The sequence below is a fragment of the Phodopus roborovskii genome, unplaced genomic scaffold (genome assembly GCF_943737965.1).
Source record: "Phodopus roborovskii unplaced genomic scaffold, PHOROB, whole genome shotgun sequence".
NCBI classification, from domain to species: Eukaryota; Metazoa; Chordata; class Mammalia; order Rodentia; family Cricetidae; genus Phodopus; species Phodopus roborovskii.
The window spans coordinates 1,917,317-1,931,011 of NW_026126485.1; positions in this window are offsets into that span (position 1 = coordinate 1,917,317).

Genomic DNA, 13,695 nt, shown 5'->3' on the forward strand with positions numbered 1-13,695 from the left:
CCTGGTCACTGCCACTCTGGTTTGGATTATCTCAGATAGCTTCTCCCAGCAACCTCCACTGTGAATTTGCAGCGCACCTTGAGGGAACTCTTGTCAAAGTTCAAAGGAGTCTGGTAACTGATTAAAAATGTCTTTCCCAGTTTGAGGCTCCCTCTGTTCTCTCTCTAAACAAGCAACTAGCCAGAAGCAGAGGGCCCCAGAGAAGCCACGCGCAGGACATTGCAGGCATGGGGTGGGGCAGGGATGAAGTAGGCAGTTTGTGTAAATCCATTAGTCTCAGAGACCATCAGCTTCTTCACTTGGTCACATCTAGCTTAGGCTAGCACCTGACACAGGACAGCAGAGGTCTGAAATAGTCTCAACATTGATGGAGAACCTGCTTACAGTTATTATTTGAGTAATTATTATTTAAGATATGGATCAGAATGTGAGTGGCTAGAATCTTGGTGTCTCCTTGGAGACACTTTATAACTATCAGGAGATCCCAGGGCTGAAAGAAGCAAGCAGAAGACTGCACAGGCTTGGTTGAAGATTGTTAACTGGGGGCTCAGCTGAAATCAGACTGCCCTTCTGGAGTTACAAAAGAATAAAGTCATGTAAGGAGGCTACACAGAGAAACTCTGTGATCTATCGAAACAGTCCTGTGTGCCATCCTTCACCAACCAAGATTGCCAAAGCCAGTTCTTTATTCAAATTATTCCTCAAATATTTCAGCCACAACACAAAGATCCTTGGCAGCTTCCTTGAAGAGTCATAGAGAAAGGATGCTATGCAATCCCATGGCTATGCAGACATCACTGAGATAGGAGGGTGTGGATCTTGGGAAAGATGGCTCACCTCTGCACATCTTAACCTTCCCTTCCATGGAATGGGGAAGCAATACTTAGTTCAGAGAGAAAATAGTACTGTGAGATCAATTGGGGCAGTGAGAACATCGAGGTTATAATATAAGGCAGCTGTTGGTGATGTGGATATTGACACTATTAGCTGATGCAGAAGGAAATTACAAGAACCCCACAGGGCATTTGGACCAGAATATACTGGACGTCAAGTGCCTCATCTCATTCAGTCCTCACACCATCCTGCTAGCTGGTATCATTGGGCTCTTTATTGAGGAAAAAGAGACCCATGGATGGCAGTTTCAATATGCAAACAACTGGGACACAAACAGCCAGGATTCAAACCCAGGAGCTTCCATAGTTCAGTTGCTTCCAATAGAGTACAGCATGTATTCCCTTCTGAAAACATAGAGCACATAAGCCCGTCAACCAGAGGGTGGCTTGTTCCACTAGGTTCCAGGAGAGGGGGTGGTTTGCTGGACTGCACACCTTTCTTCTGGCTGATCTGGGCTTTTTAAGCAGGGTCCTTTCCTCAGATTTCAACTGTTTCCTCTCCTCCCTTACTCTTCCTCCTTCTCTCTCTCTCTTCTGCCCTTCTCCCCATCCTTCCCTCTCTTAATTTCTTGATAGTGTCTCATTATGTTACAGCCTGGGCTGACCACAAGTTGGTTTTCATACCTGTGCCTCTCAAGTGCTGAGACTACTTGGTTAAAAGTTATCCTTAAAAGAATTCATTATTTTATTTTATGTGTGTGGGTGTTTTGCCTGAATGTGTGTCTATGCATCACATGCATACCTGGTGCTCATGGAGGCCAGAAGAGGGTGTCAGATCCCTTGGAATTGCAGACATTTGTGAGCTGCCACATGAGTGCTGGAAACTGAATCCAGATCTTCTAGAAGAACAGCCAGTATCTCTTCTGTCCTAATACGTATCTTTCTCTAAGTGACTGAACTCGATTTTTCAGATGTTCATGAGGGGTTAGCTAGCAGATATTTTTGAATCACAAAACTACTCACAGATTTTTCAATATCACTTCTGTCTTGGAATAATCTGTTGATAGATATATCTTTTCACTAGACAGTAAAGATCCCCAAGAGCCTTATTCGTTGCTTCACTACTTGCCTAACACAAACTCTACCCAGGTAAACAAGCTCAAGGAATAATTGTTAAATTAAGATAAACACAACTTATCTTGGGGAGGATGGGTTCCAAAGGTCATGTTACTTCATGTCTTTACCTAGGAAATAGAAATGGGGAAAACTAAGAAACTTAGAAGCATTGTGATTTCTTTTTAACAAATATTTGTATGAGCATATTTTGTATTGGCTTAAGGCCCTTGTTCCTAGATTCATAGGAATGTTGCCACCAAACATGCTTAATTAAAAGTGAGACCTCTAGCCAAGATTTCAAGCTTTCCATGGTTTGCATGTTTAAGAGAAGTATATGACACTGTGGTAAAAAAAAAAAGCAAACAAAACTAAACTGAAAACAGTGATGCATTTTTTTTTTTTTTTGCTTCTTTCTGATCTCAATTTCCAGAGCTAGCTGCCAGGATTAATATTGTGTGTGTCCACATAGGCTACTGTCCAGTAGGATGCTCTGTGCTCATGAAATGTTGTAGAGTTATGCTGTCTAATGTATGAAACCTTCTAGCTGTTTATAGTGACTCAACATTTGGACTACGGCTGTTGTGTTGAAAAATTAATTGTTAATATAACTTGACTTCAATGACTTCAGATTTATATATAGATAACCACTGACCACATGATCCTGTATCTTTTTTGAGTGTTCAAGCCTATATTCTAAATATTAGCGAATAGAAATTTGAAAATACATATTATTTATATTGGTTGAAAAAGAATGCCTGGAAACTATTAGTACCAGCTCATGCTGGTTTCCTTTTCTCCCTGGGGCTTGTCTGAGATACTCAGTAATGGTCTTGTCATTTTGTTCTGGGCCCACAGGGGACATGCTGCAAAAGATGTGTGTGAGCAGGTGTGACACTGGAAGAGGGTTCATGGCAATTGGGTTGTGACCTTTTGTTTCCTTTTCTCTTTTCAAATTCTTAACACAGAGTCAGGTGGCAGAAGAATTTCCTTACTGTGAAGGCTGTTAGCTACAAATGATATTCTTTGGGAACATTGTGGAGTTCTTTAATTCTTTTTTTTAATGGTTATTAAAAATACCATGAAAGTGCTAACAATCTGGCTTAAGCATGCTGACAAGAAATGGGCTGCAGGGTAGTTTTTCTAGCTTGCTTCTGAAGAGTTCTATATTCCACTCATAAACGTCAGCAACGTTTTTAGAATTATAATCTTTATGAAAACACTGAGAAAATTGCTAGACAAATGTGTACCAATTTTTGGTTGTTAAAAAAGTGCATGGTAGAAAAACAATGGAATGTGGTTTGTTAGTTCAGGAGGGAAAGGCCCTGATGACCAGATGTGATTCCACCCTTCAAGAAGTGGCCTGAAAAAATGATATGTCACTATGTAGATTTTTAGTAAGAATGAAGCCCATTCTTATTTGAATTGACTTTCCCTGCTGGTCATACCACTTAGTAGATTACCCCGTTTTACCAAGCCTGCTGTGAGCTGTTCCAACCCTGGGCTTAGTGGTTCTTAAGCAAGGCAACACTGAACCAGACTTGAGAAATGCACATTATCACAGGAGTTCTGAGGACCGGCTATGAAGGAATGCTCACCTGGTTCCTACCCACATCCAGCACCTATCACACTAGGAAAAAAATACTTCCTTGTATTCAAACTTTTCACCCTCACCCCCACAAACCAATTAGGAGAGCATGAATTAAACATTTCCTCAGAAAGAGAATTGCTTTTGATTCCGTATTGAATCATGTAGAATCTCTTTTGCTTAATCACAATAGCAAACTCTCCCATGTCAACATGAGCTTCTCTAGAGTCTCATCAGAAAGAGGATGTGAATTTAGTTTGCTTTTTAGTGGATGAGTCAGTGTCCCTGGAGTGACCTGAGGACCACATTCCTCCTCAGTCTTAAAGTGTCATGGTCTCTGGGGCAGTGACCCTCCAGATCAGGGGTTTGTGGCTGAGGGTCTCTTTATAGTCTGAACTTGGACTTGACACATCAGCATTACTGAGGATACATAGAAATGCATGCTCAGGCCCCACCACTGAATCAGCACCTGCATTTTAACAAGGTTGCAGGTTAGTTTTAAAAAATGCATTTAATGCTAGGTGTACGCCTGAGTGTATGTATGTGTACTACATTCGTACAGTGCCTGAAGAGGGAATTCAGTTCCCTGGAACTGGAGTTAGAAATGATTGTGAGCTACCTTGTGGGATCTAGGAACCAAACCCAGATCTTCTGGAAGGGAAAGTAGAACTCCTTTACCCATGGAGCCCTCTCTCCAGCACCACACAAGTGATTTTCATGCTTTAAAATCTGGTGAACACTACTTAAGGGAGACTGAGTTTTATCTTCTAAGGGTATCCTGGTACACAAATCCCATTTGGCCTCTAAGGTCTTTGATTACAGAATGTTTCTTGCAATCTTTATGATCTAAATCAGTTTTCCTTTCTGAGTACCTCCAATGACTGGCACTTCCAAAGCATCCCGTTTCTTTGCATTTCTCAAAGCTTTTCCGCCCAGAGATCTGCCGTTTTGCTCTAGGAAGCCAGGTGGCTGTGTTTGAGATAAAGATTTGCTGTAAGTTGATTACCATCTATGGCTCTGAAAAATTAAGTGGAAACATCTGTTCTAAGGTCAAGATGAATTCGGTTGACTCTCAGATCCCTGAAATCTACACAATATTGTCAGAGCCTCCTTGTTTAGGACAGCCTTTATAAACTTATCATGTGCCCAGTGCTGGGTTTTTTTTAATGCGATTGGGGAAAATCTCATGATGATGTGGAGGACTGCACAACTCTAAAAGGGAATGTGGTACTATAGAAGATATGTGTTGTCTCTGGATTTGAATGCTCTTTGCTGTTTTTTGGGAAAATACATTTGCTCATCTCCTAGGAACTGTTTTCATTTCTAGTGGCCATCACTGGGCTCTAATTGTAAGAATTGACTTATAACCACTAGGTTACAGAATCCTATCTTTTTAGGAGATTGTCAGACATCCCTGCTCAGCTCCAGCTCTACAAACAGTCCTGATGGATAGGTATAGGGCCTGGTCTGGGATTTCACTGGGTATGTCACTGGAACTCAGGATGAATCTGTTGATGATAATGTCAGCTCTCTAACATGAACATTTTGTAATGTCTTAATGATTACTTTTTGAAGTCCTAGTCAAAATGACAATTTAAGAAATTGAACTAACCTGTGATAACCAAAAACAACAACAACAAAAGTAATGTTGAGTAGGGGTTCTTCTAAACAGTCAAATCACGTTAGACTGAAAAGGATTAAACAACAACAGCAGCAACAACAAAACATTGACAGGACAAAAGCATATCTCTGGCATTGATTACCAGAAAATGATAAGAATGTGGATGAGATATATTGGATGCGAGACTTTTAATGCATTATTCTGCTCAACTACAATTTTAGGCATTTTGATCACTTATTATGTACACACCACTGTGATCTTATAATATGCATGGCACTGTGCCTGAGGGAATGCTGCAAAGATGACAGGTCTCCAAATGAGTACATCCCCATCAGGAGTAAACTTCAAATATTTGAGAGTTACTAGGATGGGCCTTTTAGGCACCCATGGTGCTTATCCCAGTTTAGTAAGCTGAGATATGATTGACACTACTACATTCTTGCTGCCTGCTTGTTCACCCTAACTTTACACTTCAATGATTTTTTCAAATTATATCATGTATCTATGTGTTTGCCTGCCTGCATGTATGTATGTATGTATGTATGTATGTATGTATGTAAAACACACATGTTGCAAAACCTAGAAGAAAGGGTCAGATTCTACAGAATTGGAGTCGTGAGCCATCTAATATGAGTGCTAAGAACTCAGCCTGGGTCTTCTGTAAGAACATGTGCCCTTAACTGAAGCCATCTCTCTAGCCCCTGCTTGTAAATTCTTTTTTTAAATTCATTTATTTTTTAATTTTTATTTTACATATTGATCCCAGTTCCCTCTCCCTCCCTCTCTCTTACCCTCTCATATACCCCAACCACCCTCCCCTCTCAACCCCCCCCGACTCTACATGTAGGGTGATGCTCTCCAGGAGGGGTCACTTAAATCTGTCAAGTCATTTGGAGTAGGGACTAGGACTTCTGTCTTCAAACCTATAATGGCTCTCTCTCTCTCTTCTCTTGTCTATTCCTCCCCTGACTCACTTTTCCTAGTCCCACGTGCTTTCTTCTCCTCCCCCTCTCTTTCTCCCAGCTCCCTCTCTACTCACTGCCCCCTCCCCACTCATCATGTGCTTTGGAGATTTTGTTCCTTTCCCCTTCTGTGAGGGACCTTATATGAATCTCTTAGAATCCTCTTTGTATCCTAGTTTCTCTGGCTGTTTGAATTATAGGCTGGCGATCCTTTGCTCTAGGTCTAAAGTCCACACACGAGCAAGTACATACTATGTTCCTCTTTTTGTGACTGGGTTACCTCATTCAGGATGGTTTCTTCAAGTGCCATCCACTTGCCTACGAATTTCAAGATTCCATTGTCTTTTCCGCAGAGTAGTATTCCATTGTATAGATGTGCCACATCTTCTTTATCCATTATTCAGTTAAGGAACATCTAGGTTGCTTACAGGTTCTTGCTATTACAAATAATGCTGCTATGAACATAGTTGAGCACATGTCTTTCTTGCATGGAGGTGGATCATTTGGGTATATGTCTAAGAGGGGGGTTGCCGGTCCTGTGGTAAATAATTCCCATTTTCCTGAGGAACTGCCATACTGATCCCCAAAATGGCTGTACCAGTTTGCACTCCCATCAGCAGTGGAGGAGTGTTCCACATATGTTGCCATTGGTGTTTCTAATTTTAGCCATTCTGGCAGGAGTAAGATGGTATCTCAAAGTTGTTTTGATTTGCATTTCCCTTATAGCTAAAGATGTTGAGCATTTTTTTAAGTGTCTTTTAGCCTTTTTGATTTCCAAATAGGCTGGACCAAAGATAAAAAGACCCCTGGACATATAATAATCAAAACACCTAACATACAGAATAAAGAAAGAATATTAAGAACAGTGGAGGAAAAAGGCCAGGTAATGTATAAATGCAGACCTATCAAAATTACACCTGACTTCTCCATGGAAACTCTCAAGGCCAGAAGGTCCTGGATAGATGTTCTACAAGTACTAAGAGTCCACAATGCTAGCCCAGGATACTATACCAAGCAAAGCTTTCAATCACTATAGACAGAGAAAACAAGATATTTAATGCAAAGCCAGATTTTCCCAATATGTATCTACAAATCCAGCCCCACAGAAAGTTCTGGTAGGAAGACGCCAACCCAAGGAAGTTAACTATGCTCACAAAGACATAGGCAATAGATAATCCCACTTCACCAGAACCCAACGATAAAGCAGGGCAAATATATTCACAATACCACTGCCAACAACAAATCTAAAACAAACAAGCATTATCAATGGTTCTTACTTTCCCTCAACATTAATGGTCTTAACTCGCCTATAAAAAAGACACAGGCTAACAGAATGGATACAAAGACAGAATCCATTCTTCTGCTGCATACAAGAAACTCATCTAAGCTTCAAAGACAGACAATACCTCAGGGTAAAGGGCTGGGAAAAGATCTCCCTATGAAATGGACCCAAGAAGCAAGCAGGTGTGGCTATCCTAATAACTGCTTGTCAATTCTAATGGATTGTTTTTCTGAAGACAGTTTTTTTCTCTCTCTCTCTCTCTGCCTCTCTCTCTCTCACTCCCTGTGTGTGTGTGTGTGTGTGTGTGTGTGTGTGTGTGTGTGTGTGTGTGTGTGTGTTTGCTAGGGGAGTCATGTTCCATAGATTGAGAACCACTGTAAGCTGAGTAATTTCTACAACCCTTATCATATTTTTGAAAAGTAGGAAACATTATATTATGATACTTATGTGTATCTCTCTTTAAACAGTTTGTAATAGCTGTCTGTGAAGAATGCTTTTTACAGATAAATTTGATATGGAATTTTTGGAATTGCTACTGTTAGTTGTCCTTCTCCACAGAATTCTTTTTTACATATTCCAGCTCATGGCTTATAATAGATGCATATACTAAAAATTGGACTTCCAGTTCCATGTTGGTCCTCCTTCATTGAGGACCCAAATTAGCTCTTGCTCGCTCAGGTAGGTAGTCAAGTTTGTCATTGCCATGTTTCTGATAGCATATGAAATCCACTCTTCGCCTGATTTCTGGCACCTCTCTTGGATGCTTTTAAACCCTGTCTGCTGGATTGGACATTTTCCAAGCATGAGCAGCTGGGTCAATCTGTCTACCACCTGTCTGACACCAACAAAGGAAAGAACTGGCTTTATGGTCCTGGCCCTTCCTCAGTCTTGTCTTCATGCTCTTTAGTTCCCTCGATTAATTGAGTCACAGTCATGCCTGGCTATATTCCAAGATACAACCCAGCAGGAGGATGAAGTTGCATTTATTTCACAGGAGATGGCTCCGTGATCAGCCTTTCTTTACATAGACTTGTGACTCTAACCAGCATACCAAGAAGTCGTCTCAAACTTCAAAACAATGCATCACCTGACTCAAACACATTACCACTATTTACTCCTGTCTAGTCATTCTTTTTTGTCATTTTTGTTTTCTTTTTAAAGCTTTTTCTCTTCCTCCAATTGTGATTATGTAATAACCAATGGTCTTATCCTATTGGTAGGGTTATAATCTAAAACTTTGCATCAGTATTCACCACTTGAGTTTGTTTTGATACATTTCAGTTTTTAGATTAATCTTGTCCTTGCAAAGAAAGTTATTTTTTTTTATTAGGTGGGAGGTGCCCAAGTAGAGATTTTTTTTCCCAATTCTGGGTATACATTATGTAATAAGTAACAAACTTTTTTTTGGTGTATGCACAGTTTTTTTCATTCCAAAGATTCCCAAAGCACGTTTACAAGCTTAACTTGGATTAAATATCCCCATTACCTCATCCAGCCCTGAAATGGAGCAATCTCCAGGGGAAAGTGTGGCAGCTGCTTAACAATGTACAGACATACTGTGCTACAAGAAAAATACCGGAGGCTTAGGGCTGTTTTATTTTACATGGCAAGAGCTGCAGGTCAGGAGTCTGGAACAGGGCATTGCCTGGGAGTACTGCCATACTTGAATGGGAACTTTAGCATCTTGAAATAATAAAGCATCTCACCCAAGGCATACATTTCAGCCAAGCAACCCTTTGGGAGCTAGTAGACCAAGAAGGGAAGAGATTGGACAAAAAGACTCTGATCTTGGTGGCAAATGCTTCTAATCCCACTTGGAAGGCTGAGGCAGGAGGATTATGAGTTCAAGACCAGATTGGACAAGGTGGAGAGATCTTGTTTCAAAGGGGAAAAAGATGTTTCTAGGAAATGGCTTAGAGGGCTATCATTTTGTAAACTATCTAGGATGTTAAGAATTTAAACTCTCATACTTTTGTTCAAATGCTTTGAGAGCTGTACTGTGTCTCTGTTCACTGTCCATCTGTTGCATACCTCCACACTTTGCCCTTGTCCTTGAGAAGCTGAACTTGATGGAAAGAGTCATGGGAATTTTCTTGAACTGCAGCTTCTGGGCTCAGAGAGCCATGATACTGAGACTTTTCGTTCCACCTTGGCAGTGTGCAGTTGGAGTTTTCTTTGGGCTCCCAAAGAAAGACATGGAGACTTATTATTAATTATAAATGCTCGGCCTTAGCTTAGGCATGTTCCACTAGCTCTTTTAGCTTAATTTAATCTGTTTCTACTCATCTACATTTTTGTCTTGGAGAGAGGAATACATGGTGGGAGGAGACAGGAGCTCATTGCATTCAGTCTGAGGATTTCTTAGGGGCAGGATCACCGCTTTGGTCTGAGGATTCAGTAGAGGTAAGACATCTCTCTTGTGGCTGGTTCCTTTACTTCTCCACCTTTTAGCGTTTACATCAATATCTGACTCAGGGTTTTTATTATTGAGACCTATCAGAACTCGTGCTGTAAGTCTGTAAGGGCTTCTGATAGAATGCTCACTTTTACAATTTTGATTCTATTGATTCAAGAGCATGAGATGTTTTTATCTTTCTTCAGAAGCTTTCATTGTTGAAGTTCTTCACCTCTTTAGTTAGATTTATCTATAGATTTTTTTGAGGTTTTTGTCAATGGGGATGTGTTTATGATTTCCATCTTTGCTTTTTATTGGTTTATAGAAAAACTATTGATTTTTCCAAGTTGATTTTGTATCCTGTCACATTGCTGAAAATGATTTTTATCACTTGTAGATATTTTTTGGTAAATTTTTTTTGTGATTTTGTGTTATTTTTTATTCAATTTCTTTTCTTTCCTAGTTGTATTTTTAATTTCATTCTTCTGCCCTGTTGCTCCAGCTAGTGTATCAAGCATAATATTGACAAGGAGCCTGGATAGTGAATAACCCTGTCTCATTCCTGGCTTCAGCAGGATTCCTTCAACTTTTTCTTCATTTAGGATGATGTTGGCAATGGATTTCTCATATGTAGCTTTTATTGTGTTGAGGTATTTTCCCTCCAGCTCTATAGTCTCTAGGACTTTTATCATGAAGACATATTAGGTTTTATCAGAGTCTTTCTGCATTCATTGAGATGATATTGCAATTTTTATCTTTAAGCCAATTTATGTAATTTATTACATTGGTTGAGTTGCACATGTCAAACCATCCTTATTCTTTGGGATAAAGCCAACTTGGTCATGGTGGATAATCTTTTTGATGTGTATCTATTCAGTATACCAGAATTTTATTGAACAGTTCTGAAAGTTCAGGTATATTGGTCTGTAATTTTCTTCTTTGTTGATTATTTATCTGGTTTTTGGTATTACGATGACACTGGAATTATAGATGGATTTTGGGTATGCTCCTTCTGTTTCTACTTTTTGAATAATAGAAAAAGTGTTGGCTGTAGATCTTCTATGAAAGTCTCATAGGAGTCTGTTGTTAATCCTTCTGGCCCTGGGCCACTTCTAGTTGGAATGCTTTTTATGACTATTCAAGCTCCTGATTGTTATGAGTCTGTTTAAGTTGTTGATCTCTTGCTTTAATTTTGGTGGTTTGGCTAAATCTGAATTAGTCCATTTTTTACTTTTTGGTTTTTTAACTTAGTGGAGTACAGGTTTTTAAAATATTCCATTATAATATTCTGAATTTCTTTGGTATTTCTTGTAATGTTTTCCTGTTCGGTTTTGATTTTGTTAATTTTGGTTCTCTCTTTCTTCCTTTTGGTTATATGGGACAAGGATCGACTAATATTTTTAATATTCTTAAAGAACCAGGTTTTTGTTTTCTTTTTTTTTAGAAAGAAAAAACTTAAATTGATTCTTTGTGCATTTCATATCATGCATTCCAATCCCACTTATTTCTCTGTCTCCTCACACTCACCCTCTGCCCTTGTAATTTTCTCTCCCAAACCAAAATCTTATTAAAATACACACACACACACACACACACACTTATATATACATATGTATGTTTAAGCACAGAAAAGAAACATAGGGGGAAATATAAAATAGACAAAATCTTCTAAGTATAGGCTTAGATGAAGGAGACAAATCCCAGATAAATGGCGTAGACCAGATCTTCAGCAAGATCATAGAAAGAAACATCTCAAAAGTAAGGAAAGACATATCCATACGAATACAAGAAGCACACAGAATACCAAATAGACAAGGCCGGAAAAGAAACTCTCCAAAAAAAAAAAAAAAAAAAAAAAAAATGCAGAACAAAGACAATATTAAAAGCTTCAAGAGAAAATACACAGGTCATATATAAAGGAAACTCCATCAAAATAACCAGTGACTTCTCAGTGGAAACTTTGAAAGCCATAAGAGCCTGGAGCTCTCCAAGTGCCAAAAGACAATTGCCAGCCTACTACTGTACCCAGCAAAACTATCTGCCATAGTTGAAGAACAAAAAAAAACTTCCCATGATTCAAACATGCCAAACCAAACCAAACAAACAAACAAACAAAAAACAAGAATCATATTGTTGTGGAGTATTCACCTGAGAAAACTACTCAGACATGGGTTTAAGTCAGTAAAGGTTTATAAAGTCTCTGTTAGGCAGCCAGCAACTGTGCTGTGTGTTCATGATCCCTATGTAGCCCTGAGCTATCCATCTCTCTACCCTTTCCCCTTGAACTTTAAAAGATAGTATTAGAGAGTATAGTAGCCTGGGTTGACTATTGTGATCTTTCAAGACTTGTAGAACATTTTTATAGGAGCTTTTATCTTTAAAAGTTTCTTTTAAGTAATTCTATGTTATTCTGTTATTTTATACAAGATACTCTCTAGACCTTTGCTGTTGTCTTCTCCTATGTCTACAATTTAGAAGCTACGTCTTTTCATCTTGATGCCAAATTCTCCCATGTTTCATATTAAATTTATTAACTTTTGCTGAGTGATCCAGTTCATCTATTCTATCTTCAGTCTCTGACTCACTGTTTTTGATGTGATCCATTCTGTTAGTGAAGCTTTCCACTTTTTTTTTTTTTTTTTTTTTTTTTTTTGAGACAGGGTTTCTTTCTGTAGTTTTGTAGACTAGACTGGCCTTGAACTCACGGGGATCTACCTGCTTTTGCCTCATGGGTCGCCACTGCCTGTTCCACTGTGTTTTTAAATTGTGCTACCACATTCAACTTGGCATTTTAATGGTTACAAAATTTTTGAAGGTATAGTTTTTATTACGTCTTTACCCAGGAGTTATTTAGAAGACCATTGTAAAATCTAACTGCAGAATTAAAAAAAATTAAAACATTATTGCTATTTTTAGGTTACTTAACAAAGGCAAAGAATGTGTTTTTCCAAATGAAACGAGGTTTTATTTAGTGGCTGAAAATTAAGATAGTTTCCGAAAACTTCAAGGACATGGCCAAAAATAATAGAATTTATAAGGCTAAAAGTTAAAAGTAATCTTTTAAATAATTGTCTTTATTAAAAATGTTTTTTAATATTTAAAAATTGATGTTTTTTGACAATACTAAGAGAGCTTTGTCATATTTTCTTTTCATTGAAATATTTTGACTGGTTATTTGTTAAAAAAATCTTTATAACTAATGAGTTATATGTTACTATGAACTAACTATACATATAATAATGAAGAGTGAACTCTTTGTCTTATTACTGTCTACAGAATTCATTATGTATAGTCTGCATCAATAATTTCAGCTTCATAATATTATATTTTTATTTGTATTTCCATTTCACATACATCACCCCAAATATATTATATATTATCATATACTATTCCTTAGCATAAAATTTATTTTTAGGTACACTATGAATAGGATAAGTTATGAGGCTTTTTTCTATATATAATGTCATCTAAAAGTCTTTGTGTTTCAGTGGAGATCATAGTCATTTATATTCAGCTGGTTATCTGGCAAATATAATCCAATTTCTTTTATTGCTGTTTCTTTTTGTATTATATTTGTTTGCTTTAAATATCCTTAAGTTTATATTGATTTATTTAAAACTCAAATATAATTTAAAATTTGCTGTTAATATGCCTATACTTCTTTTAAAATTTTATATATTAATTTATTTTTTTACCTTCCAATTCCAGTTCTCCCTCCTTCCTCTCCTCCAACTACCCCATGCCCCTACTCATCTGCTCCTCTGAGGGGGTAAGGTCTCCTCCAGGAAGTCTACTAAGTCTGTCCCATCATTTTGTTGAGGCAGAACCAAGGCACCTCTTCACCCCCTCCCCATACCTCTGTGTCCATAGAGAGTGGGCTCCACTAAGACAGTTTGTGCAT